This window comes from Silene latifolia, chromosome Y, assembly GCF_048544455.1.
Source record: "Silene latifolia isolate original U9 population chromosome Y, ASM4854445v1, whole genome shotgun sequence".
NCBI lineage: Eukaryota > Viridiplantae > Streptophyta > Magnoliopsida > Caryophyllales > Caryophyllaceae > Silene > Silene latifolia.
In genome coordinates this window covers 167,423,424-167,429,422 of record NC_133538.1, presented here as the reverse complement: position 1 = coordinate 167,429,422, position 5,999 = coordinate 167,423,424, and positions in this window count along the sequence as shown.

Below are 5,999 nucleotides of genomic sequence, written 5' to 3'. Positions count from 1 at the left end.
CTACTCTTAGTACAGAGGTAAGTAAAGGTCGGATCCCAAGGGACAGGTATTGATGTAGGAATTCTCAATTGCAAATAGCTATGTCATAGGGTGTCACAATTTGGGTTGAGGTGATGTGTAATCTAAACTAATCAAAAAGATAAAAGTAAAGTAATGAAAGCAAAGCAAATAAAGGGGTTTGTAAACAATTGATTAGAGGCACTAGGGTGTCATGGGTTCATAGGGGATTCATGGGAGTAGATCATACAAACATGTTCTCAACTAGATGCAAGCTTATTGTTGTGATGGGATCGAGTTAGTGTATATCTTACAATCCCTAAGAAAGTTTGGGTCCCGGAGCCGAGTCGTCTAGACTGTACAACACCTACAAGTCGACTTAATCCTTCCTATTCAACTCTATGCATGGTCTAATGAGGCTCGAGTTGGTTTATATCTTACAAGCCTCATTGTAGAGATAAGGGATGGATAAAAAAAATGCAAGGATTCATAGGCTCGCATTTCATCAAACATAACATGTGCATAGGTTGAAATCACAACAAGCAAGCAAATTAATTATGAAAACATATTAGATTAAGCATAGATCAATCCCCATGTTTGTTTCCCCTAATTCCCCATTAACCCTAGCTAAAGAACTACTCACTTATGATCAAGTTTAGCATGATACTAAGGTTGTCAATCATACTAACAAAGCAAAACATGATGAATAAATGAAAGTGATTAACAATAATTAAACAAGGGTAAAGAGGAATTATACCTATGAAGATGATTCCAAATAATAAATCAAAGAATAATAGAAGTACTTGATGATTGATGGAAGGTTATCAATCTCCAAATAAATCCAAATAATCTTCTAATTACCCAAATAAAAAGGAAGAACAATAGAGAAATTAAGGAAAGATTAAGATATGATTATTATTGAGAATTGTATTACAACTAAATTAAGACTAATTTAAGAGAGTATTAAGATTGGATTAAGAGAACATAAGATGGGATGATAATCTAGGTAGTACAAAGGGGTATTTATACTAAAGATTAGGTACAAGGATTAGGGTTACTAAGGGCTTAAATGACTATTAAGACCCTAAGAAAAACTTGAGGAAATGCTACTCCTGAGGGAAATGCGCGGATCCTCCTTGCTAATCCTGCACGATCCGCTCGTCCCGTGCTGAGGCACTGGTTGTTCTATCTTGTGATCCGCTCGGATCAGGGAGGAGATTCTTGGATCTTTGCTGCACAGTCCGCTCGTCCTGGGATCAAGCCGCTCGGATGCTTGCAGTGTGGCACGCTCGGATCATGCTCGGGCCGCTCGGATCCTTGGGCTGTGTGCTTCTCTTGTTTGGCTCCTTAACAATCCGCGAGGATAATTTTGGAGATGCAAGGATCCTTTCATCTTGCCCATTTCACATTATTTATCTACTTAGGCCTCTAGTGTCGGTCTTCTCTTTGATGCTTGGTCATTGGATGCGATCCATTTAGCTCTATTTCGCCTAAAAAATGCAAGGTTAGCCATCCTCTCCTACCAAGGACACAAAACCGAAAAGAATATACAAAATGGGAAACTAAAGATAATAAATGAACCAAATATGTGCTAAAAAGCATAGGAACGAGGTTAATTCGGGGACTAAATGTGCTCAAATATGAGTCATATCAAACATCCGAAAACCAAACCTTTGCTCGTCCCGAGTAAAGAGGTGACTAAAACTAGGATCTTTATTTAAACTAGCCTACTAATATAACCGATATGAGACAATTAGCGGGTCTCACTCCCCCCCTTCAACTCACAACAAGACAACCATGAGGTAGGATGCCTTTTTGCAAGGCAAGGTGGGGCTTGCCAAAATGGCGATACATCCAAGCATTAAGCACACAAAAGCAAGTAATGGATGCATCTACAAAAATGAATAGCCACTTTCCTCATCTAAGTGGCAGAAATTATCTAGAAGGGAAGCAATCTAAGGGTACACACTCCATCATAGATACGATTTCTTTAAACTACTAAGCCTAGAAGGATACCGATAAATCACCTCCAAGTTGTGTCAAGTTAGGGTACCTTTGTCCTCAATCATTAAATGCTTTCATCAAGAGTAGACTCCTTATGGTGTTAGAAACACTGTAGGATCACGAAATTCCCCTTTTTGCCTAGACAAGAAGAAGGGTCGTTCCCTCTCCACCATGCATAAAAGTGGGTTCAATGGAAAAAGGGATCAATGTATTTTGAGTTTCACGATGGGAGTTTGCTTTTGATTTTGTTGTTATTTCCCCCAATTTTTTGTGGCATTTGACATTTGAGAACAATTTCTTTTTGCCATTTCTTTGATGTTCGACATTTGGTGCTTGACAATTTTCAACTTTTTGCATTTTTGAACATTTTAAAAGTCACCCCAATTAGTAACGAGGGTGCTTTTATTAAAGCATAGGAGTTCTTATTTTTGTACTCCTCTTTTCTTTGATGCAATTTGCAAACTTCTTGTTTTTCATTTTTGATTGCTTGAACTCAATTTGATAATTTTTGTGCCCATTCCCTTTTTGTTGACAAAATGTGATAGAAGTGGAAGATGGTTGCGTGGTTTCAAAGGTCACCTTGGAATAAATGGTAGCCAAAGAGTTATCACACCACAAGGTACTCTTGACTAGGCCTTAATCCATGGGTCAAAGGATACTAGCATGACACATCTTAGGGTGTTTTAGAAGCATTATAATGAGCAAAGTCTCAAGAAGACAAAGTATCAACAAGGGCCTTATATACACTTGTCAAGTTTCCCAAATAGATGTTTTCACAAAATTTTTCCTAAAATGCAGCTACATGCCATGATGCAACTACATTTATACAACCTAATGCAAATGCTTCTATCGACTAGTATGCCATATAAGCTAAATGCAACTCCTAAAATCACATTGGTTCATACCGCATCAATCAAAATAAAGCCACATAGTCATTAACATAGAGAAGAAAAAAGAGATTGGAAAGATCATACCATGCGATCTTCATAATCCTCATGCCTCGGTTGTGGCGTAGTCGATCAATGTGATAGGAGGATAAACAAACAAACAAACAAGTATATACAAAATATACAATTCTACACTACAAAGGAATGAACATGTTCTTTTGTTTTTCAAATTTTCAAATTTTTATGGTTTTTTGTTTTTATGAAATAAAAGAACATGTTTTTGTATTTTCGAAAATTTTCAATTTTTATCATTTTTGATTTTAAAAGTCAAGTTAGAATTTCCCATCCCCACACTAGTATGGGAATTGTACTCAATGGCCAATACAATAGGAAATTATGCAAGCTAAATGAGAATACATGATTTCTACACTAATGTGCAAACTACAGACATATATACATAAGTGATACATTCTAATCTATTCTATTTGATGCATGAGTTTATTGGTTGGAGATCTAATTTGGATTAACTCCCATTCCTTGTGTTTGAACTTCCCCAAACCGAGTAAGACACTATTTCTAGTGTAAAAGTAGAGAAGTTCATGCACAAGTATGCAATGCATGAAACTAATTGTCGTATTGGATTTTCAAAGCGGGAACAATAAATTTATCGTGATTTTGATGTTGCTAAGGTGGAAAAATAGTCCTTAATTTTTACAAGGACACCTCTAGAGTTTGAAATAATTAAATGTTAGCCAAGTTAGAAGAGCATGAAATTTTTTGACACGAAAAATGAGGGGTAATAGAAGAGTGTCACCTAGGCCATGGTAGGTGCCTCATGACCGCATCGCCAAGCTCATGAACATCTTCATTGGTTACTATCATCCCCTCCAAGATCACTATCCCATTGTGCTCGCGATTCATCGCTCTCATAGAAATCCATAAATTCGTCCCCCTCACTATTGACTTCCACCGTATCACCGCCACTTGACTTTTCTCCTTCTCCTTCTCCTTTTCCTTCTCCATGTCCATGTGTTCCACCGTTGGCATGCTTCGAGTTTGGGAAAAGGATATCCATTTGAGCCCAAGAGGGAAGTATTCCCTCTTCACTAATATGCCCTTGATGGCCCAACCGGTGAAATTGTGGATAGAGAGCATAGTAATTGTCCACCCTTGCTTCATATTGCTTTTGGTGTAAATCTTGGAGTAGACCCGTTACAAAGTCATCTCTTGGAAGGATGAAGGGATTTGGGTTATTGTACGGTTGATATGGAAACGGGTAAGGCGGGATAGCAACTTTCTCTTTTTCATTTGTTTGATGTTCATTTTGTTGAGGTTGAGTAGAAGGTGGGGTTCGATTTGCTTGGTTTGAGTGAGTTGGGATGAGGTAGGATTGTACTTGTGAGAGGGGACCCCTTCGAGGTGATATCCTTGTTAAATCTTCCATTGGAAGAAAAATAGGGGTGCTCCCCTTGGTGAGCCACTTGATCTTCCGCTCATAACCTTCAAAAGTGATCCAATGGTGTTGTCGGAAGATTAACATCTCATCAATCTTGATAGTACCCGGGAGAGGTACATAAGCATTGTTGTTGTTGAAAGATAGATTGAAGAATTTATCAAGCCTTGTTATTAATCCTCCATTGACAATATGGATCATACCATCATCATCTCCATTCCGGAATTTTGCCCATCTTTTAAGAAGTACTAAGGGGGCGTTGAAATGGTAACCACTCCTCCCTTGTATCTTTAGATAAGACTCCATAAAGACCAAATCAAGTTCATTCACAACCGCGGGATCACGGCGAGCTAAGATAGTACTCGTAATGAAACGGTAGGTGAGCCGGATAATGGGGTTTTGAATATAAGAGGCCGAGCATTCCTTGATTAAGGAGAAATCACGGGCCGTCAAAGCTCGCCATAGAGGTGCTATGCTATAATTCCGAGGTTTTGATGTACGGGTAGGCGATACATCAAGACCCAACAGACTAGCAAATTCCATAAGAGTCATCATTCGAGATGTGTTCTCTAGTCTAAACTCCACACAAATCGTCTTGTTCAAGGTAGATATTTTCAGAAAACTCAGGAATTCGAGGACTAAGGGTCTATATGTGAGCTTATGCATGTTGAACATAGTTGAAAGACCAAATATTTCAAAGAGTGCCTCGGTTTGATGATAAATTCCTAGTTTCCTTAATGTCTTATGGCACATAAATTTTGTAGGAAGAATATTCTTACCAAGGAGATGATGAAAGACGATTCTTTGAGCATAATTGACAAATTCTATGTTGGAGACCTCATTAAGTCTTGAGAGATCAATAATTTCTTCATTCTCTCTCCTCAATGTGTTGAGGTGAGATGTTGAAGAGCTTCCAATTATCTTGTTTTTCTCCTTTCTCTAGGCAAGGACCCTCTTGTTCTCATCTTAAAAGTAGATTTTGAAGTTTTTCTTGTTGAAGATGAAGATATTCTTTGTAATTGAGATCCTTCTTGAAACCCTAGGTTTTGGGGGTTTTTAATTTAGAGAGGTAAATGGGTGCTTTTGGTATGTTTTGAGTCATATGAGAGGGGACTTTATGTTTGATGTTTTAAAGAGGAAAGAAGGATGAGGTGTCATGACATTTGTGGTGGGTAGGAGAATGCTTTTGTCGAAAATAGAAGATCAGCACGGGAGGGAGATGCTCGGGTCGTGCTCGGGACGGGCGGATCTTTGCTCTGTAGAAAATTCATATGAGCAGATGGGGACGGGCGGATCGAGTTCAGGACGCTCGGATTCTAACACAGTAAGTTCTGAATTTGCCAACCCGTGCCAGGACGCGCGGATCATCTCCAAGACGAGCGGATTCCTTCTGGGGACGCTCGGATCCTCCTGGGGATGTGCTGATTTACAAACAGCGTGAATTCATAATTTTGAAGCATGCCAGGATGAGCGGATTTTTCACAAGACGAGCGGCTCATGGCATGGGATGAGCGTCCTAAATATGACCTGCTCAGATTTTGTAACAGAACCCTTTCTCCAATTCCAGCTCTCCCAGGACCCGCGTGCCAAGGCCAGGATGCTCAGATGCTCTTCAGGGACGCCCAGATCGTCTGCAGTTCCCACGGGGTCAGGTCTAC